The 25,504-nt window shown below is 35.2% G+C and overlaps 1 protein-coding gene across 2 annotated transcripts in view; it reads right to left on the minus strand.

Moving 5' to 3' along the window:
- Positions 1 to 25,504, minus strand: part of Hmgcl (hydroxymethylglutaryl-CoA lyase) — a 145,486-nt gene that overhangs the window by 79,579 nt on the left and 40,403 nt on the right. The window contains exon 1 of one of the 2 annotated variants that reach the window (XM_081755624.1): positions 365 to 383. The exons of the other annotated variant lie outside the window; for it this stretch is intronic. The gene's annotated coding sequence lies outside the window, so the exon portion shown is untranslated. Of the gene's footprint in view, positions 1 to 364; positions 384 to 25,504 lie in introns of those variants that run through there. 2 annotated transcript variants of the gene reach the window in all.

The raw sequence follows: 25,504 nt of genomic DNA on the forward strand, positions 1-25,504 counted from the left end.
TCTTCTGCTACAATAACCAATTAAAGTATTTACAGTTAGTCTTACTATCTTCGCTGACTCGTGCTTTACCATGATGTACAGAATAACATGAATTTGTTTCAACATTAAATAGCTAGTCAGAATACGAATAAAGCGTTATTTTTTTAGAATTCATTTATAGATAAGTACTGTAATTTTGATTATTGAGAAAGATTTCAATTTAATAGTTATTCATTTTAGATGTAATTAGTGGCATGGCTATGCAACAGCGTAGGAAAAAGGAAAGCAAAACTTCCCACAAACTCGTTTAGCTCGACATTTTATACATCTTCATAACACACAAGAAAATAATTTCAAATAACATATAAATTAAAGTTGATATTACCTTTGAATGGCCACTAATTACTGTTTTCTCGATAATAAGTACAACTAATAACATACAAACATCAAGTTATTCTCTATTTAAAATTACAACATTCTTTTCATCTTCTTAAGTCAGAAGTATTATATCTGCAAATCGATTTTCTTCTGTTTTTGCTTCAATACGATACAGACCAACGACCACGTTCCTGTAGTATTTCCCATTAGTATTATGTTTTTTCGATGCAGATAGATAATTTGTTGGTTATATCATTAGTGTTTCTCAACATCAAAATTTATATAGGTAAACTGACGATTAATTTGACAATAAATCAAAATTGACGATCCCCTTTGAGAAACAAGTGGACAAAAAAGAAATAAATTTAAACAGAATAAATATGCAATTAAAGAACATAACGAAAAACATTAACAACAGCATAACTGTGATGCTGGAGCATAGCAACCGAGTATAGAGATCTTTAGTTCCTTAGACCATGGGCTACTTGCCCATACGGTATAGTACCACATACACTTGGAGTACAACTATTAGCTGTCTCTGGTCTAGCAAAGGTAATATAGCGATCTCTATTCCTTAGACGATGGGTTACTTGCCCATAGAATTTCATTCAGATCCGGTCGTTAGCTACCGAGAAATAAAGTACCCATGCAAGGCAAGTCGAAATGATATAAAATGAAAGCTAATTTTACGTTCCATGGTTATGCCGACTAGGATAAAGGAGACAGTGATAATGAGAAATGAATGCAAAGTGGAATGAATAAAGTTGGATGAAATGGGAGGACCCGAGAAAACCCATGCACAAGTGTTTCTCCACCATAAGGTCCACTTAGCGCGATCTGGTATCGAACCAAGGACCCCACACAGAGATGAGCACTTTACCACTAAGCCACCGCGGCCCCCAAGGCGAGTAGAACAGAGTTGAGTATGCGTCAGGCCGAGCTCGGCCACCTAATATCATTTTTATTCATTTGGCTAAGAGTTAAATATATTTAACCACTACATTTGGTTCAGATCCGGGCGCAGTTACTGACATGTGAGAAAGTATTTGCCTCTTTTATAATTTGCAATTTTGTCTCCAATTAGATACCAAATGATTCATGTTCCTGTAGGTAGAGTTAGCACTTACAAGAATTTGTAAGAGAAAGTCAAATGCAGGTAATAATGGTTTATTTGATTTAATAATGGTTTTAATAATAAATAGCAAACGTCTAAGTCTGTAAGTCACGCTAATCATAATAATTAAGAGTGGCGCTGATCAGGCGTGCAGCCAGAAATTTTTGTTAGAAGGGGTCCAATACTACAAGACACTATGGGCCTTATGTAGAGTCGTTTTGACGTATGATTAGCGTAATACTTAAGGCCTGACTACTGCAGGAAACAAACCTATGTTAGTCGAACTCTTTAGTTTGGCGCTAATAACGCGTCAGAACGACTCTGCATAAGGCCTTATGTCTGTGTGGTATTGAGCCGGTGTTTTTTTTTTTTTTTTTTCATCTGAAAAGACGATAGGTAATTGTTAATTGTACTGCCACGCATATTCTCACAAGTAAACCTTACGTTTGGGTGAATCGAGTTGCTGACTGAGACACATATGAGAAAGTAGTACTAAATGTGGTCAGTATTTCAGTGAAGTTGTAGGTGCGAAGCTCCAGGGGTTTAGGAGATACAGCTACCAGAACATCACATGGAAGTACAGAATAGTCTTCATACAGTTGGAGGTAAAAGCTCTGTAAGACCTCTTGTAACGACAAAAGGGGAATAACAAATATATGGGTACATATTAGGACTAGGGGGAAGTCATATAGTAAGGGTATACCTGACGGCGGCCATCTTGAAATCCGCCATTTTGAATTAAGGTTAAGTTTTTAAAATAGGAATAGGGTCATGTAATACATGATTTAAGGCGCAAATTTAATCACAAGAAGAATGGTGACGTTAATTTTGATTTATGCGCAATTGGTAAAAAGTTACAGGGAAATTAAATATTGTTGCAGCATATGTATTAGTTCTTTACCCCACCTTGTAAATTTTGTTAATGATAATAATTAAATAAAAAGCAGGTGGATAAATATTAGGTCTATGGTAAGAGTTGTCTTGATGGTGGCCATGTTCAAATCCGCCATTTTGAATCACACAAAAGTTTTAAACAAAACGTATAACAGTGACACCTTATTAGTAGCAAATTTTACCATAAATCCAACGTTATAACCATTTTTGCTTTATCATTAACCAGCACAAAATTAAATGGGAATAGATAATGCAATAGATGACTTCGGGCTAGAAGTTAATCAGAAATACAATGGTGGCGTTACAGTGTTAGTTTTTTGATGCTGTATTTGCACGCCATTTCGTTGTTTTTCTTGTATCCTGTTCACATCTATTTCTCGCTCGCTATTTAAAACTTTTGTCTGATTCAAAATGGCGGATTTGAACAGGACCGCCATCAAGACAACTCTTACCATAGACCTAATATTTATCCACCTGCTTTTTATTTAATTATTATCATTAACACAAAATTTACAAGGTGGGGTAAAGGACTAATACATATGCTGCAACAATATTTAATTTCCCTGTAACTTTTTACCAATTGCGCGTAAATCAAAATTAACGTCACCATTGTTCTTCTGATTAAATTTGCGCCTTAAATCATGTATCACATGACCCTATTCCTATTTTAAAAACTTAACCTTAATTCAAAATGGCGGATTTCAAGATGGCCGCCGTCAGGTATACCATTACTATATGACTTCCCCCTAGTCCTAATATGTACCCATATATTTGTTATTCCCCTTTTGTCGTTACAAGAGGTCTTACAGAGCTTTTATCTCCAACTGTATGAAGACTATTCTGTACTTCCATGTGATGTTCTGGTAGCTGTATCTCCTAAACCCCTGGAGCTTCGCACCTACAACTTCACTGAAATACTGACCACATTTAGTACTACTTTCTCATATGTGTCTCAGTCAGCAACTTGATTCACCCAAACGTAAGGTTTACTTGTCAGGAAAAATTATAGAACTGGATTGTTTTTAGAAAGAAAGAAAGAGTACAAATGAAGTATAAGATCAAGATCTCTAGGATACGTCAATCATTTCTCTGCTTAGTATAGTTTTGTTAAGAAATTGTACAAATATGTGTCGAGTTACCAAGCTTATGGGAGAGCGGTTCGGACCCCGGTGGATTCCCCGTGGATGCATCTGACACTAATAAATATCGCTACTTGCTATGACTTGCCTATCTGTTAATAATAGATGTTGGTACTTGTGCTATAATTTGCCTGAGTTTGATGCTAATAGATATCGCTATCTGCGCTATCATTTCCTGTCTAATGCTAATAAATGTTGCTATCTGTGCTATTTTTGCCTGTCTGATGCTAGTAGATGTGCGCTATCATTTGCCTGTCTGATGCTAATAGATGTCGCTATTTGCGCTATCGCTTGCTTAAGTAACTATCAATAACTGCATAAATATGATGTAGAAATCGGGAAAACTAGTAATAAACTACAAAAAAATCTTAATTGGAAACAAACTATGTACAGCTCTACTCCATTCTATTACATGCTTCAAACTATACAGCATTAGTGACCTTTTCCGAGTTATTGTACCTTTTCCAAACTCAATTTTTCTCTTATATTGATGACAACACTGTTCAGTGGATCCTTGCAGACTTAGAGTCAGCGTAAACGGTTCTTGTCAATATCTGGTTTAAGATGTACAAAACTTTAGTACCCCACTCCCTGTGTGCGCCAACGGTGTTTGCATTTAAAAGATGTTTCATGTTATTTCTCGAAAAGTTCGCAACACTGATCTCCATTTACCATCTCTTTTGTCTTTATTTTTATTGTTGTTTCCAATGATGATATCCAATATAAGTCATTCAATTTACAAAAACATAACTTTCTCTTGGGTTGGCAACACTGTTCATCCGGTGATGTTTACCAACAGACGAGCAGATGTCGTCCATTCTCTAGTTGCTTCGTGCAAAACTTCTTTTCTCTGACTGTTTTAGTTTCTTTGTTATCACGATTGGAAATTCTAAATTAGGTCTATATTATAATGTGGAAATGTCATTTTCCATGACTTTGTCGTCAAGTCGGCACGGGTTAACGTTCTCGTAGATAGCTGCTATTTCACTGATGCGTGTTTACGATCACATAGAATACATTTGGAGGGAGTGCGTATCGCAACACGAAATTACCGAAAATAAGGGACACCCTAATATATATATATACAGTGGCGGATCCAAGGGAGGCTATAGGGGCTATACCCCCCTTGACGCTCAGGTATACACTGAATAAAATGGACTTCAATCCTGCTTTACACTGGATAAAACGGCAAAATATGGTTTAGCCCCTCCCTTGATCATATCCTGGATCCGCCCCTAGACAGATTTGGGCCGCTGCGCATATGGCAACAAATATAACGTTTAGGTACTAAAGGATTGCATACAACTAACGGGGAGTCTTCTTCTATAATAACCCTCTACGGGAATGCATGGGGTACCATCGAATCAATTCGATGGATCACTCGTGAACGAGACTCGGTTCCTAACTTTCGACCGTCAGTATCCCGGATAAAATTTATGGTGATCCATCAAGGTTTTCTTAAGATTTTTCTCGTCTCCCGGTTGGACAGACAGGCAGTTTGTTTGGTAAATGTAATGCCTTAAAATGAATACATAACTTAAAAAAAAAAAAAAAAAACACTCATTTTTGATAACATTATTACTTGAAGATGAAGCGTAAACATGATGACATGTTAAGATATTTTCTGACGTCAAGTGTGAAGGGAATCCCAGCAACGAAACTTCTGTCGTAACTACAACAGATAACAAGACAGTTGCATTGTTGGCATTTGCTTCTTGAAGAGAGTGTAAACAAAAATATTTTCAATAGATTATTATCTGTAGGAATCTCCATGTAATTATTAGAATTACCGTAATGTCAGAATATGTTTCTTGTTTCCTTTGTTTTTGAGGAACGTGAAAAGATTACATTTAAATGTTTACTTTGAATACTTGTTCCATGTGTTGATATGGTCGTCCTGCTCCGATATTCAAATACTGATTTCGGATTCCATGGGTTGTCGGATTCTCCGAGGGCTGCCAAGAGTGTCCGGGTTCAAAATATATTTTTCGGTCCAACAAACTAGGTCTAATTAGATTCCTAGAGCCGAAACTTTTTCCTAATACGATATGTGCGAAACGTTAAAAAATGCGTACATGTTTCAGCAAACCTCAAACTTATCGTTTCAGAGTCAAAGTCACGTTTATGTTATCGCGAATTTTTGCGAAATTAGGAGATAAATGCCAATAAAAAACGAAAAAGGGAATTCCCGTTAATTATTCTTAATAATAACTTAAAAAAACTCATTCCCAATATTATTTAACTTTAAAAAAATTGCATTTATGAAAAAGCACTGCAAGTTATTTGATCCAGAAACTGTTTCACCTTATAAAGATATAGACGTCAACAAAACTGAATTGTTGTTTAAATCGTTGACTGTGTTTTATGGTGAAAGTGTTCATGATCTGTTGGTTGCTTACCGTGAATTTAAAAGTAAAGTTATTGATGTTCCAACAGTGAGGCTAAGGAAGTTGACATTGTATCATTGTTAAACAGTTTAAAAGTTAATTCGCAGGTTCTTTACTCTCATTTCGTTACGTTCAATATGGTTGCCAGCCTGGAGTGTTGATGCCGAGGGATTGTTTTCTAAGTATATTAAGATTGTTACTGAGAGAAGAACAAACTTAAAAGAATTGATAATGTCTTGCAGCGTTATCCTTTAACTAAGGATGACGTTAGAGGAAGTGTTTAAATTTTTGCATTAATTTCTATATTTCAGTGAATACATTAGTTAGAATGTGCACCTAATCAAGGTATATCCTCAGTTTTGTATTAGATATACAACTTACTACCAAAAATATACCATTTACAAGTTCCATATTTTTTTTTTTAATGTGCTACATTTAAAAAAATAAATGAGACAAAAATGCGAAAAATATGATAATGCTACAAAATATCAAAATTGTTGCAAAAAAAGTTTCGTCCCTACCTATAATTAATTGTCTATGCCATTTATATCTTATCATACGTTGTATTTACTTCATCTTAGTTATTTAGGACGATTATATGCTTATATAATTTCAGTGCCGTGCCGTGGAAAATCAGCGCCCGGAGCGACAGTATACAACGCGGCTCCCCGGACATATGAAAGAGGTCTACAGACCTGTCGCGAAACGTTACAATGGTTGGAGCGAACCGTAAGAAAATTTTCAAAAATTAACCCTGCTTTCCCTTCATTTTGAGCACTTTTTAATACTTTTTCCTTCCATTTTATATATATGCACAAGTATATATCTGATCCTGGTTAAATTAAATATGAAATTGAGAAATACTGCTGTTAATCTAAAATATTTTAAGTAATTTCCCCTCTTTTTTCTTCTTTCCTTTTCGTTTTTCCTCCCGTATTTTTCACCCCTTATTTCGGCGCCCGGGGCTGTCGCCCTGGTCGTCCCCCCAGGGCACAGCACTGTATAATATGTATGGAATGTATTATTGAATAAGGTCTATCTGTAAATGTGTGTGTCGATGAAAGAAAAGAAAAAGAAACTAAGAGTTTACTTTTCATGTTACATCAATAGTTTCACAATTAATTCATTACATTAGCTTAGGTTTTTTTTTTTTTTTTTTTTTTTTTTTTTTGTAACATTCATTTTGAAACCACTCGGTAATTTGTATGTCATTTTATTTTTCTATCCATCATACTAGAGGTGTCATTTGGGAAGTGTAGAGGAGGCAACTTGCCCTCAAAGTTTGAGAAACACATGCTTTCTAATAAATCGAATACTAAAATAGTTAATAAAAACGTGAAACTTTTATGACAGTGAATAATCTTTCCCCCCACTCTCTCCTCCATCTTGCAAAATCTGAAACGACGCTACTGTATCACACCCACAGAATTTTCCTCTAATATCTCCAGCGACGCAACTACGCTAGTTGTCCCTTGGAGCAAGAACTCGCCTTAGCGACACCCCTCGGACCAACCAAACCAAAACACTCTCTGACTATACCTTGATAGTTTCATTGCATAGTAATTCCCCTATTCATTTTTCAAGTGGTAAAGCTTGATTTCAAAATTGCAGTACATAATTTAATTTTTAGAACAAGATAAAACACCAAACTAATCAGTATTTGATTGCCAAATAGTAACGTGTTTTACTTATTCTTATAGTCTTATCATAATAACTGCAAATCACAATGTTTTTGGAATTATATCTAGATGTGCATATGTATAGAACGAATCAACAGTCTGTTGCTTTAGAATAGAATACTTAATTATGACAAACAGTGAAGCTGTTGTCTCAAGTATTATACTCGGACATTTTGCAAATTCTTAAATCCATGTAAGTTAAATGAAAATACAAAAAACTGGAACTAAAATTAAACTTTCAAGGTTCTTTTGGCTACAAAAGTTTTTACAATGTCCTCAAAAATAGCTTTGAAGCTAACTTATACTCCATGAATATGATGCTAATGTTGGTGAGTCTTTGTTCTTCTGTTAAGTTTCTGAGGTAATTTTTTATTATCTTTAGTTTCGTAAAAACTCCCTTCCTTGCCTTATAGTAAAAATTAATATTTGGTCAGTTTTGCGAATCCCAATCCGGTGTCCGGGGCACAAGCCTCGTTTGTCCCCTTAGTTACGTCATTGAATATCTCATTTCCAACACATCTTGTTTGTTTGTTTATTTGAACGGAGTATCTATGTTTTACACTGATTGCGAGAAATTATACAAAACTTTTAGTAAATCTTTTCTTTTGCCCTCTCCTTAGTGCGAAGTCTTTGGTGCATAAGGGTTTAGGTTCAATTCCCGCTGAACAGGGGTGCCTACAATCGGGGTTTAGGACTCAGGTTGCTTCCATGAGATTATTTGAAAGAAGGATAAGTTTTCATTAAAACTGTTATAGTCAAACTGAAGCTTGGTAAATTTTGGAGGAAAATGGTAAATTTGTGAAAATACTGGTAAATTTGAGGGAAAGAATGATAAATTTGGGAGGGGGAATGCTAATTTGTGGGAAATTGTAAATCTGGAAGGAAGAAATTGTAAATTGGGGAAGAAAGAGTAATTTGGCGGGAAAGAAAGATAAATATGGAAGGGAAGAGTGGAAAATTCGGGAAGAAAGGTAAATTTGGGAATAACTGTAAATTTGGAAGGGAACAAAGATAAATTTGTGAGAGAAGAATGCTAATTTGGGAGAGAAGCGTGGTACATTTGGGTGGGGAAAAAGGAATGGTAAATTTGGATTAGAAGAATGGTAAATTTGAAAGAGAAGAAAGGTAAATTTGGGGGAGAAGAAAAAGTAAATTTAGATGAGCAGATTGGTAAATTTAGGAAAGAAGAATGGTGAATTTGGAAGAGAAGAATGGTAAATTTGGAAGGGAGGAAAGGTAAGTTCGGGAGAAAAGAAAGGTAAGTTTGGGAGGTAAGAAAGGTAAATTTGGAACGAAAGAATGCAAAATTTGGAAAGGAAGATACATTTCGGGCATATCTGTATATTTGAGAAGAAAGAAACGTAGATTTGGAACGGAAGAATGGAAAATTCGGGAAGAAAATCAAATTTGGAAACTATAAATTTGAGAGGGAAGAAAGGTAAATTTAGGATAGAAGAAAGATAAATTTGGGAGAGAAGAATGGTAAATTTAGGAGAGAAGAATGGTAGAATGGTAAATTTGGGATAGAAGATGGTAAATTTGGAAGGGAAGAAAGGTAAATTCGGGAGGGAAGAAAGGTAAGTTTAGAAGAGAAGAAAGATAAATTTGGAACGAAAGAATGGAAAATTCGGGGATAATGGTAAATTTTGGAGTGAAGAACAGTAAATTTGGAAAAGAGTGGTACATGTGGGAGAGAAGAATGGTAAATTTGCGAGGGAAGAATGGTAAATTGGGGAAGAAAATTAAATTTGGGAGAAAATTATAAATTTGGAAGAAGAGAAGTAAATTTGGGAGGGAAGAAAGGTAAATTTGGAATAGAAGAATGGAAAATTTGGAAAGAAAAGTAAATTTAAGAGATAACTGTAAATTTGGGAGGTAAGAAAGGTAAATTTCAGTAGAGAATGGTAATTTTGGGGGGCTAGGCACCCGCTGCTGGTGAAAGAGCGTCGGTGGTTCAGATCACACTTTTTAAGTCTCATCCATTTGTAGAACGTAAACAAAAATCAAAAACCAATAAATTTGATGTTATCAATAGTGTTTTAAAATGTTGGTAATCTTTCTGTAGGGTACACTGTTTGCCTCTCATATCTTTCACTTCAACTGTCTGTTCGTTTTCAAAAGGAAAATACTTACAACTTCCCCTTCTTGTTGTTAATTGTCATACTTACTTTATAAAACGTATAGTCACAGAAAAAAAAAAATGCGACATTTCATGATTTCATATTTCTCCATTGGACACGTCAGTTCGAATTCACAAGAATTCCGAAGTAAGAAGCCACACAAATAATGGTCGCTACTTGCACTGTCTACTTTTTATTTGCAACTTAAAAACTGCATTGTTCTAATTCAATTATACGAAAATGGATATGATAATTCTGAACAATGAACATGAATATCCTTTTGTCGTTTATTATTAGTGCAACATTAATATTTGTGTAAGTACTAGGCTAATTGGAGGGCAAACCTTTTTTCTTAAAGTTAAACGTAAACAATTAGAAATGGTAATTAAGAACAATACAGCGAGTTAAGGGCTTGAGAAGTAATAATTAGTTGAAATAAGTCCAATCTAATTATCCCAATTCCAGTAATTCTGGATTGATATCAGCATTTAAAAAGAAAGAAAGAAAGAAAACAAAGACTGAATGCGAACTATAGGTTCTCGTTCGTAAAAATTATAATTTTCTTCAAATTCCTATTTAAACCAATGTTAATTATAATTTTATATAAGCATATTCTTACTTTCGAGCAACAAAATACGAGAGAAGAAAGTGTGCTGATCATGAAGTGGGAAAGAAAGAAGGATAAGTCTATTTCGAGATTTTAATGGATTTACAAGTTTAATTGCCCTCACTAGGTGGAAAAAAAAAAGTGTTTTTGTGCCTCCGTTTGTTCGGTCGTTCGTACTTATGTAATGTAAAGTACGTTGTAGAGAAGAATGTAAGGTTACGGAATTCGATCTTACTGACCTTTCGAGCTGAGTTCCTTTACCCACTTGCGACTATTTTACAGAGTGGCCAGTCTTATATCTAAGTTTCCACACAAACACGGCACTCACTATATACCTGGCAACTCTGAAAAAATGTATGTGTCTGGAGAATCATAAACAATCGTGACAGTTGAGAGAGCAACAACTACACCCTCTATATCTCATTTCCTCACCCCAAATTTGTATTCATATCTGCAACTGTCTATATAACTGTGCACTATTCTAAAGATCATCCTATTCTACCAACCCAAAAATAAATAAAATAAATAAATAATAAGTTTTTTCTATGTACTCGCGGGCTGCTATTTGGCCATCACTGGAAGTGACTTAAAAAACAAAATCATAAGGAAAGAAATCTAACTTGGATGCTCTCCCAGTTATTATGGTTCTCATTACAGAAAACATTGCCTACAATAAAGAGATAAGAAACTGTTGCCAAGGGAAAGAATTATGTATGCTTGTTTAATTCTTTATATTTACATAATGTTCTGACTCTGCTACAACTACTTAAAAGAAATTACGTGACCCTTGATGAAAAAATAAGTACAAACAGAGAGTGTGTGTGTGTGATCTGAGATAACATAGAACGACTTAACATTCCCGCGTAGATAGATATACATAAACAGTATTCTTTATCAGCTGTTAATATTACTATAAACTTATGTATACAGCATAAATTCAGTGCCGAAGTTTATGATACAGTATTAAACCTTCTAGGTCGGGTGTAGCTTATTGAAACAATAGTATATACACGAAATTGAATGAATATAGAAGGTACAAATGTTTTATTCAAGACAGTAGCACAATTTCATGTTTTGCTTTGAGAGGTAAGAAACTCCGATAAAAAAAACACTACCATTCTTCAATAGTATATAACAAGTATTAAACTATTTATTAAAATATATACATACCGGGTGTTTCAGATAATATTACCACGTGACGAGGTGAGACGAGACGAGAAATAAGCTTGTCTCGTAAATTTACTAAAAGTCTCGTATGGATTATCGAATAGCTCTCCTCGTCTCGTTTCGTAAAAAGTCTGTCCAGCGGACCCCAGGATATGTATTACGATGTATTTTGTTAAAAACAATCAACTTTCTAAATCCCAGGACCATTGACTGTCAAATTTTTTAAGGGTGAACATTTTGAGCGATTTTGGGTAGGAAGAACACACGTTTTTCGCCCAAAAAACAAAATTGACATGGTCAATCGTCCTAGCGTTTTGAAATTTGGACTTGGCGTTCTAAAAAAAAAAAATACTCGAATCCATAACCTGAGATCCGCTGTACAGATGTTTTTTTTTTTTTTTATGTGGCTGTGTGATTGAAAAGATAAAATAAATAAATAAATAAACAACGTCTCAAGGGAAAAAAATTCATGTGGCACACCGATTACGAAATGTTCACTCTTTAACTAAGAGTTCTTGCACAGTCAGATAAAACGTCCAATGTTTATGGAGTCGCTTAACGGCTCGAGATAAAAGAATGAAGCAAAAACAGAGATAGAAAAATCGCAATAGGTGCATCGAATATCTGTTACTCCACAAGGTTCTCTATATTGGGAAATATTTGAAATCTTTACATAGTAAAAATCTGAAATCTTTACATAGTAAGGCATGTAACTTGATACGTGATTCAAAAGACTATGGAAAAACAAAGAACTTCTCTCGGAAAAGGTTTTCCATGTTGGACATGGTTACGAAATGGCCACTATTTTAGTGTAAGTTTTATCAGACTTTGCAAGAATCACAATGAAAGGGTAACCATTTCACAGGAAGTACTTTTTTCCTACATTTTTTTTATTTTCCAATGATATATCGAATTACATATCTTACTATTTACAATTCTCGGTTAGCCCCCTGCCCGTGCATTAAGTAAAACGCTTCATTCGATATACCTTCTGATATTTTTCTACCTCCCTTTTTTGACTAATTCATTCATATCCAGCCGTAGTTTATATATATATATATATATATATATATATATATATATATATATATATATATATATATATATATATATATATATATATATATACAAAATCCAAGTTCTTTGTTTTTACCATGTTCTATTTATTTGTTAAAAAAGAAAAAAATAGCTATCTTGATATTTAAAATTTTCGGATGTCCCCTGTGGCAAAAGCAGATCATTCCATTCGATGAGCCCTAAGATATTTTCGTATCTCAGTTTTTGAGTTGAGTTGAGTTGATTTTCAGATTAACGCCCCGTTCAGCAGCGAGGCTATTTGAAACGTAGACCTACTAATTAACGTGGAATCCGAACCACATGAGCTCTTGATTAAAATTCGTATTACGTCACTTTTTTAAAAAATAAAGGCTTTTTGAAAAGTCAAATTTTCAATCCTTTGTAACTATGTTCGTACTCATTTGCAACATTCCATGGCATGACCATACTCCACAACTTAGTGTTTCTAATTCTGTGCCATCTATAGTTTACAACACTGAATAATAAACACAACATTGTAGATATTCGTTTAAAATGTAGATTTGAGATGTGTAATGATCTGACGCAGTGTCATATGAAAACATTGGATTCGCAATACTGCCAATCTGGTGGTATTGCTAAACGATTTCACAGCTTGATATTTGCTTGGTGTATGATACAATATTGCTTCAATTAGCTTACAGGTTACAAGATTACGAAATTAAATTGATCACCCTGTATATACGAGTATAAATGCTAATATGCTATATATAACGTTTTTAATATTATTTCTTTATTAATTGAAGAACATGTAATAATAATTACGATGTAGAGCATATTACATAAAGCTCTAGTAATAGCGGCATTCCTATCCCCGTAACGATAGCAGCAAATTAGAAGATATTTTTAGAAAGAACCTGAACGTAAATAAGTAACTAGAAACAGCACACACGTTCACACCTTAAAAACAAATAAACTAAAAATAAAGATAATACAATTATAATTATGGGTTTGTCTCTTTTCCCCAGATGATTTTGTTGTTCGACTGCGGTTATGCAACCCTGCAAATCATTTTAGTCACAGGTATCATACGTAAGCTGAGTTTGTGTTAAGCACCCATTCACAAAAGTTTCTACCGAAATCAGAAATGGTTTAAATTACTGCTACTTATGGTTTCAATACTGATTTGAGTAGAGGAAGAACGGTACGAGATGTCGAGTTGCTTTTTCGCAATCATCTCAGAGTGTCAGATTCTATCTCCTCCTTTAACTCTCTATTCAGGGCCGTACGCAGAGGGTGGATCCTGTGGGGTCCGGACACTCCTTCCCCCCCGAAATCCCAACTTTTTTGTAAATGTAGTCTACTTTTAGAGGCAATTTTAGAAATGTTCATATAATTTAGCCTCAAATTGTATTTGAATCCCCCCGAAACGCTTTAGACCCCTCCCGAAATAAATTCCAGCGTATGTCGCTGCCTCTATTATAAAGGGAAGTGGTTCAAATTAACCATTTCCGGTTTCAACATTTATCATCATAGAACAAGAACAGTAAAGAATAGGCTTAATGACTTTTTGATATGAATCCAGCGTCCGAAGAACTGATTCCATCTTTAATCTATATCAGAAAGTAGTTTTAGATACACTACTTCGTGTTTGAGTATTAAATAACTTGGAAGTCTACTAGTTTCACATTATGAGACGAACTCGCTTGTTAATCAGAATTTGTACATGAATCTTAGCTTTTAAACTAATAAGTTTCGTTATTGTTGAAAATATACCATTCTTCATTACATTTTAAAGCAAATCTTTATTACAAATGGATGGCATTTACAACAATCTTTCATTTCTTATGCCTTAAGTTAAGGTTTAATAACGGGTTTGTTTAATGTATTGTACTTTTGTTTTAAATATAAATTGCTTTTACGCTTTTATATATAAGGAACTCTAAAATGTATTGATTCTTTTATGCACAAGATGTCGTTAGTGTTCTAAATCTCAGGGTATATGAGTCGTAGCGGGGCAAGTCTAACGTCATTTGACAGCTGACAGTTGAAGCTAGTAAATGACCAAAAAGTATTGGAATTCTTGCGATCAGACATAAGGTATTGCGCCGTGAAGATGAATTAATTTTCCACAAAAATGTACTACATTTTACAATTTTATTTCGCCAAAAGCGGGAATGCCTCACATATCCATGGAAAAATTTGTGCTGTTCGTTAGTAAAATACGTTACCAATAAAAAAGCAACAACCAAAAAAGATGGTTCAGTCTCTTTCGTTCTGGAAACGACGCAATATGCTCCTCACCGTGAGTGACCAATTGCAGCAAACGGGGATGATATTGTGGCAAAAGTTGAACAAGACCGGTATGTTAGCAGTTATGACGTCAGCAATGACCTAATCATTGATCAGCAAACAGTGTTTAGTCATTTGAAGAAAATTGTCTGGAAAAAGAAGCTCGACTTTTGAGTGCCTTATGACCCGACTCTGAAACATTTACTCTATCAAATTTCTATGTCTAAATCTGTACTGAAACGTAACGAACTCAAGCCATTTCTGAGGGAACACAGTGGTTCATTGGGAGAGCGTTCACTTCCGGTGTATGGCGTCCCTGGTTCGATCCCAGCTCGCGCTAAGTGGGCTTTGTGGTAGACAAAGATCGTGTTCGTGGATTTTCTAGGGGTTCTTCCGTTTCCTTACACTTCATTCATTCTACCATTTCATTCATTTCTCATCATCACCGCCTCCGTTAGCCTAGTCGGCATAACCGTGGCACATAAAACAAATATTTCATTTCATTTCCAACCATTTCTGAAACAGTTGACAACAATGTGCGAAAAAGATCGATGGTCGAAGTGTAAACAGGCTCCACAGTGTGTGGAAAACCCGAGACTGATGCTCAGGAAGGTTATTCTATGTGTTTAGTGAGATTGGAAGGGTATCGTACATCACATCCTGCTGTCGGCGGGCACGACGATAAACTCAAACTTGTATTGTCGACAATTAGACAGGTTAAAAATAAAAAACAGCCGGAACTGGTCGTCACAAAGGGAGTCGTATACCATGCTGACAACTCTAAATCATATACCTCTTAAATCACGTGTTAGAAATTAAAAGAACTTGACTGGGAGGTTGCAATGCATCCACCGTATAGTCAGGATCTGGCACAGTTACACTATCATTTGTTCTAGTTCGTACAAGTCCATAAATAATGTTAACATAGTTTCAAAAAAGGTTTGTGAAAGCCACGTGCCTTTTTTTTTTTTTTTTTTTTTTTAAATAAAGACCACAGAAGTTCTACAGCGACGGGATCATATTGCCTTAAAAACAGCAGGTCATCGAAGAAAATGGTTGTATGTAGGTTTCACGATGTTATTCACAAATCACAATATTGTCAGTTTGACCTCCAAAGAATCAATGACTTTTAGACAACCTGATTATATATATGAAAACTTAACGAAGTCCAAATCCAACTTCGAGTTCCTTAATAAAATAAATTAACGATCACTGAATTATAAAGCCATGTAAATGTAAAATTTAGAATGGAAGCTTAAGCTTTCATTGTAAAACTTACCACTATATCCCGTAAGCTCCTTGAATTTCGTTTTACAACTATTGTTTATCAGGTAAATAAGCCTAATGGTTGTTTACGAATACATACTGTTATCAGTAAAGAAAAGAAATAGTAACCGGTTTTCTTTGTGGAAGCGCTATCTATGAGTAGAGTAACAGTAAACTAATATTGACACATATCCGTTTCTGTATTTCTATATTTGTCCCAGATACAATACAAAAAACAAATGCCGCACTCAGAAAGTAAAATAAAGGAAGAGGTGCCTATAGGCGGTTTTAATGGGCAGGTTGTGCCCATGAGAATATTTATAAGATACAATTGTTCATTGAAAATTGTATGAGATATAATTGTTCATTGAAAATTGTATCTTCAAATTATATAATGGTAAATTTTGAGATAGAAAGGCACATTTGAGGAGCAGAATGATACATTTATGGGCGGAGTGGTAAATTTTGGGGAGGAATGGTAAATTTTGGGATGAAAAATGGTAAATTTGGTATGAGAATCGTATTTTGGACGGAGAAGAATGGTAAATGTCGTACGAAAGTATTTTGGGCAGTGAAGAATGGTAAATTTAGTAGGAAAGTCTATTTTGAGCGGTGAAGAATGGTAAATTTGTTAGAAGAATCGTATTTTGGGCGGTGAAGAATGGTAAATTTGGTAGGAGATTCGTATTTTGGGCGGTGAAGAATGATAAATTTGGGAACAGGGCATATTATCTAAACTATTTCTTATTAAAGACAAACTTGGACATTACTTAATATACCACTTCTTTAAGTGTAAGTTTGAGAGTTTTTGGAAGGTGTAGGGAAGTGACTTTTCATGTTACCTTTTCTATATGCTCTTTGCAGAGAAGTTTTTTCCCTATTACCGTAAGCACTCTTTAATGCGGCACGTTCGGGACCCCGGCTGTGCCGGATTAGCGATTTCGCTTGATTATCAAACGTCAAAGTAGTTGTAGAAGAAAAACCAAGAATAAGTCACTCTAAATAAAAATGCAAACGGTTAAAACATGTATTTTATATGTTTACGCACATTATGAGCCTGTGCACACAGGCGTGCGCAACGTGGGTGCCATGGGTGCCTTGGCACCCCCATTCAACAACCCTTTTTTATGTAGAATTATTACATGTGAATTATTTCCCGTCTGCATTTGTGCCGTGCGTCACCGACGCAGCGTCGGGTGCAATGATGCTATCTTTTCTTAGGGGAAAGGGGGGAGGACGACATTCCATATGGTGGTACTTTAGATCTGGCACCCACATTCCCAATGTCCTACGCACGCTAGTGCCTGTGCAGACAATATAAATATACAGTTGACGAAGTATTTTGTAATTTTTATATCGAAGAATCAATATTGGAATCTCACAATTTGAAGTTTGCTTTCACCTTCTTCAAGATGATAAATTATCTCTAGTTCTTGTATAGTGAAAGTCAAATGTTTACACTTATTTTATAGTTTTCTTAGCATTTGAAAAACTCGTGCTGGGCTACGAGAGCATTTTATGTTATAGTGCACTGTATGCATACAGTTGTAATGCTGTGCAAACGTGATATGTATCATAGGAAGCACTGTACTGATAAGAAAACTGACAATCGCCCAAGGATTTTATAAAATAGAGGATCTGTCTATATGTATCCTCATCCTATTAACTTAATGAAGAAAAAAAAAAAAAAAACGAGCATCGGAAATCTGATTGGTTACTGTCGTTTCCGTCATCGTGTGATTGGCTACTTTCGTTTCCGCCATGAATGTTGGCTCACAACATTACGATCTTATTGGGCGAAGTGGGCAGAGTAGGGGAGGTCCACTATTTTATAACATCCTTGCAATCACCACAAACAATAAGCGATCTAAACACACGGGCGGACCAGTGGCGCAACCACCGTTCCTCGGGGTTTCCTCGAGGTTCTCCCTTTTCCTCTCACTTTCTTCATTGCACCATTTAACTCATTTCTCATTATGATAGTCTCCTTTAGCCTAGCCGGCATAACCATGAGACGTAAAACTCAAAGATTTCATTTCATTTCACTGACGCAACGTAGGGCTAATACAAGAAAGTATGTCAACATGAATCTTACATTTAATGAAGAGGAAAACAGCGTAATTTTTTTTTTCTCCCAGGAACAGAATTTTCATTTTGCACATACACAAACACACACGGAAATGTATTAACATAACATAGGACATAACAAGATATTGAAATAAAAAAAAAAAACCTTAATAATTGAAAATGACACACAACTCCTAAATAAAATTTAACTCCATATTTTATGGAGTAAACCATATTATTTGATTGGTGAATAGGTTTACGCTTCTAATTTATACACATTTCAGTGTATTATTTCGTTTCATTCAGATCAGTTCTTGAACTAACTGATTCATACAAGATTTGCTATATTGAATAACTTTTACTAAATATACAAATCGCTGAGCAAAGCAACGTTTATTTACAAAATAATAAATGTGTAACAGTTTTGCCAATTAACTAAATATATTGGCTTTATCAGACACCAATATGTTCAGTCTGATGAAACCAATATGTTCAATTAGTTAGCGAAACTGTTACACATTTATTATTTTATAAATAAACGTTGCTTTGCTCAGCGATTTGTATATTTAGTACAGTTCTTGAAGTGGAAAAATCTAAAAGCCCATTTAACACACCAAAATCGCATCATCTGGCATACTGATGACGTTTCAATGTCTTTTATGCTCACAGTGTGCAGACCATTTGCTTATGCATTTGTGCGACTAATAATTTAGCAACAAGTACTTCAGGAATGTTATATCTATCATTGTGTTTACTTTGGAATATATATTCAGAGCAATCTTGATTAAATACTGCATGTTGCTTCAAATGATTTATTACATTAAGTTGTTGTAAGTTTCTGACAACTCGTAAAATAAACAACGGTGTTTACTAAGGAAGAGGTTCTCAATCTCGTTTACCTGGCATACTCTTTATAAACCCTGCATATTTCACGTCCCCATACAACGGTATGTTGTATACTTGTATTGTATAACATGTATTGTATACTTGTATTCGAGCAATAGTTGGTTTATAAATAGGTACAAGCCAGTTCATTTTATAGAGGAAGAAAAAGAAGAAACTAATATAAGATTAATATATGTTTTTTAAGAGATATAATTGGAATGTTGATATGTAACCAGAACGACGAACTGAAGGTTATCATAGAAACAAACAAACAAACAAGTTATAAGGTAATGTAATGTAATGTCATGGAATCGCTGTTATGTTGTATGTGAGTTAATGTTTTACGAAGCATCTAAAGATAATAAAAAAAAAATTAACAAAGTAATTTAAGAATCGGTCAATTTACGAACCAGTGAGTTTGTTACTGACCGATTCTTAAATTATCTTGTTAATTTTTTTTTATTATCTTTAGATGCTTCGTAAAACATTAACTCACATACAACATAACAGCGATTCCATGACATTACATTACCTTATAACTTGTTTGTTTGTTTCTATGACAACCTTCAGTTCGTCGTTCTGGCTACATATCAACATTCCAATTATATATCTCTTAAAAACATATATTAATCTTATATTATTTTCTTCTTTTTCTACCTCTATAAAATGAACTGGCTTGTACCTATTTATAAACCAACAATTGCTCGAATACAAGTATACAATACAAGTATACAACATACCGTTGTACCTATTCCTTGCCGCTCATTGGCCATTTTTCTTACCCTGATCTGTACATGATTTCAGATGCATCATTGAATTCTCAAATCTTCAAAGAATACCGTAATAAGTGAGCGGAATCAATTCCTGAAATCCTCTCGTCGCTATTTACAACAGTGTTTGTTCTATGGTGTTCGGAGCGAAGCTTCCCTTTACTCAACTTAGGCGTTTGTTTCATCGGATAGTTCTCCGAAATGCCTGAAACGATCTTAAATGAATTTGACATGGTGATTCGAGAAAGCGCGCTCAGTGTCGTAAGGTGTCGCATGTCCCGATCGGACATACCATTGAGGAATAATCTCCGAAAAACGGGATGCCCATAGACTTAAGAGTCTTCATCACGGCGAAATTAAAATACCGCTAATTTTACAGTAATTATGTGATATCTTCAAATAGATAAAAGATAATTGAAATATGGAACAAGAGCGCCCTAGACAATATCATTTTACATGAGATACCGTTATCACAAGTCACCTAGTAGCTTTCCGATTTCAGCTGTTTAGAAGCGCGAAAATAAATGCCGATTTTCAAAATAGCTCGAAATCGAAAGCAGATAAGTGAGTCGTGATAACAGTTTCTAATGTAAAATAATATTGTCTAGGGCGCTCTTGTTCCACATTTCGATTATATTTTATCTATTTGAAGATATCGCATAATTTCTGTAAAATTAGCGGTATTTTAATTTCGCCGGGATGAAGACTCTTAACATTGGAAAAGCATTTGGAGCGCGAATTTTCATTATAAATAATCAAAAATAGAATTTTCAGCATTAGAAATAGAGCGAATTCCTTTTCGTATTGCTCTGCAAACGCAGTTTTTCAAAGCCATTATGTTTTTCGCTGATATGCCAAATTCAACAATTTGCATGTCGTGTTCGTTTACGTAAGCAATTGATGCACTTTAAAAAAAATCTGTGAATAAGCAATAAAGGTCGATCGTTTCGCTCTAAATTTGCAATTATTGCATATCTATTGAATGTTAAAATCGGAAACGGTTGATTTCTACTACTTCTGATTTGAATAGAGGATTAGCGAAGATTTGGGACCTGTTCTTGGGACAAAATCGGTTCTAGGAAAACCACTTCTCGATATCTATTAAAGTTTTTTGTCCTGTGGAAATCAATATTAAACTCTGAGGTACTGGTAAATTTGAACAACTTCTGGTTTTTATAGTGTTAGGATAGTGATGTATGTTCTCTTAAGATGCTGAATCGATTGCAAAAACAGCTTCTCGAGATATATATATATATATATATATATATATATATATATATATATATATATATATATATATATATATATATATATATATATATATATATATATATACAGGGTAAGTCAAAAGTCCTTGGACACCTGCATAAGTTTGAAAATCGACGGGAAAAGTAAAAAGTGATGATGGGATTTCCGCCATTTTGGATTCAAGTCATTTTTTTTTTAATGGGAAGGTTAAGTAACACATCAAATAACACTAGCTTAAGCTCAGGAATTTAGTGGTGTAATTTGTTTTGTCTATCTTGTACAGTTTAGAAGTTATGAATGTTCAAAGGTGGGAAATAATCTTGATACTGAACCAGTTCTCTCTTTGTTTCAGGTGTTCTAAAATGGGTCTGACACGTGAACAGAAGATCGAAATCATCCTTATATCAGGGGAACGCAGCTACCGAACAATAGCAGCTGACTACAACAGACGTCACCCAGACAGAGAACCGGTATCGCACAGCACCGTGGCTCACGTGATCACCAAATTCCGGGAGACGGGCTCTGTTCAAGATAGGGCACGTAGTGGGCGACCAAAGACTGCCACCAATGGGGAAATTGCAACGGCGGTTGTTGCGTCGTTTGTGAAAAGTCCTAAACGAAGTACCTGTCATGTGTCCCTAGCATGTGCAATAAGCCAATCCTCCGTTCTCCGGATATTGCATGCCAATCAATGGCATCCTTACAATCTGAACATGCAACATAAACTGAACGAGGATGACCCTAATCGCCGGTTGGAGTTCTGCATGTGGGCTACTGGACAACATGAACTGGATCCTACGTTTGCCAAGAGCATATTGTTCAGTGACGAGGCGTATTTCACTTTGAACGGGGAGGTTAATCGACATAATTGCCAATACTGGTGTGACGCAAACCCGAACTGGGTTGACCCGAGTCGAGAACATAGTCCAGCGAAGGTGATGGTATAGTGTGGCATATGGGACGCATCATTGGGCCATTTTTCATTTACAACACCTTAACTGCACCACAGTATCTGATGCTGCTGCAGGACCTTATGTTCCCTGCCACACTGAACGCTGACGGCATTTTCCTATCTTATTTTCAGCACGATGGAGCCCCTCCACACTATGAACTTGGTGTCCGTGAATGGTTGGATGAACAACTGCCAGGGAAGTGGATTGGTCGCCGTGGTCCCGTGAAGTGGCCGCCCAGATCCCCTGACTTAACGCCCCTTGATTTTTATCTATGGGGACATCTTAAGCAGATAGTGTATGCTGAGACAATCCGTGATTTCAGACACCTAGAGGAACGCATCCAACAACCCTGTGACCAAATGAGGAGACATTCTCCTCCGTGTGCAGTCAGAGTGGTTGCGGCGACTACAGTTGTGCATTGCACGGGATGGATAACACGTAGAACATGTGTTGTAGCATTCAGTATCAAGGTAATTTCCCACCTTTGAACATTAATAATTTCTAAACTGTACAAGATAGAAAAAAAACAAATTACACCACTAAATTCCTGAGCTCAAGCTAGTGTTTATTGAATGTGTCATACACCCCCCTTCCCATTTGAAAAAAATGACTTGAATCCAAAATGGCGGATTTCAAGATGGCGGCCATGAATGACATACACTCCAAAAGTTGCGGCCCCTCATCAAACCTCTGTTCCCATCATCATTTTTTACTTTTCCCGTCGATTTTCAAACTTATGCAGGTGTCCAACGACTTTTGACTCACCCTGTATATTACCGTTTCTGTTATATGGATAAACGTTGGAACCGTAAATTGCTAATTTCTACCACTTTCGGTTGAAATAGAGGGTTAACGCTGTAGATTGAAAAAAAAAAAAAAACGTTTTTTGCTCTATAAATTGAAACTGGAATATATGTATTGAATCTATGCTCTATGTATTGAAACCGGAATCTATGTTCTATGTATTGAAATCAGTATTGAAAACGGAAGTAGTAGTAAATTTCAATCACCTTAGTTTTGGCAGTCTTTAGTGGAGGGTGACAATATGTTCTCTTGATTCACTGAATTAATTGCAAGAGTCAGCAGCTCGCTATCTGTTACCGTTTTTGTTCTATGGCGAAAGACGTTGAAATGGAAAATGGTTGATTTCTACCACTTCCGGTTTGAATAAAAGGTTAACGGAGGGAATGGTAACTATTATAGAGACGCTGAATCAATTGTCGTAAACAACTTTCCGAAATATCTATAGTGCTGCCAAAATGTCTTGAACCGTGGCAAAAATGCGAACTAAAGCTCATACCCTCGACACACCCACGAGTTGAGGCAATAAGGGTTCAGCTGTTGCTAAGCGAGAGAGCCTTGGCGAAAGGGAGTGGAATTCCTTCAGCTGATAGCAGTGCCTGGAAGGGAAGACTAGGTGTCAAGTCAATGTGGTATATCTATTACAGTTTTAGCTCTGATATCTATAGACCAGCGTTTCTCAATCATTTTTCAACTTGCGGCACACTAGGGGTGTAACTTGAATTCTCGCGGCAAACTTATAAATATCATTTGTAAATAAAAAATACCGTGGTATTTTTTTCTGTTATTACTGATCTCCTCACAGAGAAAAGAGCTCGATCACTGGTTTTCGCCCGTGGTAAATCATTATGCTCATTTTTCATTCTAATTTAAAAATAGGAAACAATTATAATGAAATATTGACTTCAGGTTTTTAAATATACGCTGTCTTTTTCGAAAACTGTATCCAACCTTTCATTAAGAAAGGAAGATTACTAAATAACGAACGAATGAACATCTTTTACTTTTAAAACACAAATGTAGGTAATTTGTATGCATTTTTCCTTTGTCAAAAGGATTGAATGATATTTCTAATTTTCAAGATACGAAATAGTCTGCAACAATACAGAAGCAATAATGGTCATAACAATGATAACAAATACTTTTTTTCAACATTAAAAATGTACAGAAAAGTAACACGGTATGAAACTTAAAATTGTAGATTCATAGTAGAGCAGCGTTTCCCAACCTTTTTCAACTTGCGGCACACTACGAGTGTAATTTTAATTCTTACGGCACACTCATTTGTAAATATAAAATACCGTGTTTTTTTGTTTTTTTGTTTTTTTTTTTCTTTTTGTGATTACTGATCTCCTTCTCACAAAGAAGAAAGCTCGATGACTGGCTTTCCCCGTGGTAAATCATTATGCTAATTATTTCATTCTAATTTAAAAGTAGAAAATAATTGCAAAGAAATATAGGACTCAGGTTTTCTAAAATACACTTTCTTTTTCGAAAACTAGATCCAACCTTCCACTAGGAAGGAAGATCACTAAATAACCAACGAACAAACAAATCTCTTGTACTTTAAAATTATAAATGTAGGTAATTTGTATGCAATGTTTACTTTGTCGAAAGGATTGAATGATATTTTAAAATTTCAAGTTACGAAATAGTTTGAAACAATAAAGAAGCAATAATGGTTATAACAATGATAACAAGTACTTTTTTCGACATCAAAAATGTACAGAAAAGTAACACAGTATGGAACTTATAATTTATTAACACGGTTAGTATGCGTTACAATTTTTAAATATTACACAAAGGTTAGAAATGTTCAATAATATTTTCTAATATATGAAAATTACAATATTTCAAAAATAAGGAAAACAGGTTGGTGCAAGAAGCTAAATTAATGTGCAACTTGAGTACAATATTCTTTCATAATATTTAATTGTGGATGGATAAACACACCCTCATATCGTGTTCCGGAGTTAACAGTTCTGACCTGTTCTTAAACTTGATTGTATTCAATGCAGAAAATCCTGCTTCACTTAAGTAGGATGTAGAAAAAGGAATAACAACTTTCACAGCCTTTGTAGAAATAACTGCAGAAATGTGTAAGTGGCTGCGGCAAATAAAATTCTGTTTTCGAAATACTACCTGCTACACAGTAATGTATGCACAATAATATATTAAGTTTACAATTACAGTATTTTTTCCATTGTAGATGATCATAGTAATGTGAAATAAAATATATATTTTTCCTATTTCTTGCAATTTGGTTGCTATAGAATTAATAATTTTGTTTCGATTTCCACGCGGCACACCAGCGGCTCGTTTGCGGCACACCAGTGTGCCGCGGCACACCGGTTGGGAAACGCTGTAGTAGAGGTTCATAGTAATGTGAAATACAACTATACATTTTTCGCTATGTTTTACAATTTGATTGCTTTAGAATTAATAATTTTGTTCCGATTTCCTCGCGGCACACCAGCGGTTCATTCACGGCACACCGGTTGGGAAACGCTGCTATAAACAGACCGCAGACAGACAGACATAGCTGTTCTATCAGACTTCCGGCACTTCAAAAATCTCTGTCACTAAGTGTTTCTATTTTATCCATTACGCAAGTGTTATAATCGAATAAACGTAAATTTTCACCACTTCAACAGTCTGTGCTTTGATGACTCCATCGAGATACAAATGATACAACTGTAGTCTTTTGTGAGTGCGGTAGTTTG

The sequence above is a fragment of the Thermobia domestica genome, chromosome 4 (assembly GCF_964235325.1).
Source record: "Thermobia domestica chromosome 4, izTheDome1.hap1.1, whole genome shotgun sequence".
In the NCBI taxonomy this organism is placed as follows: domain Eukaryota; kingdom Metazoa; phylum Arthropoda; class Insecta; order Zygentoma; family Lepismatidae; genus Thermobia; species Thermobia domestica.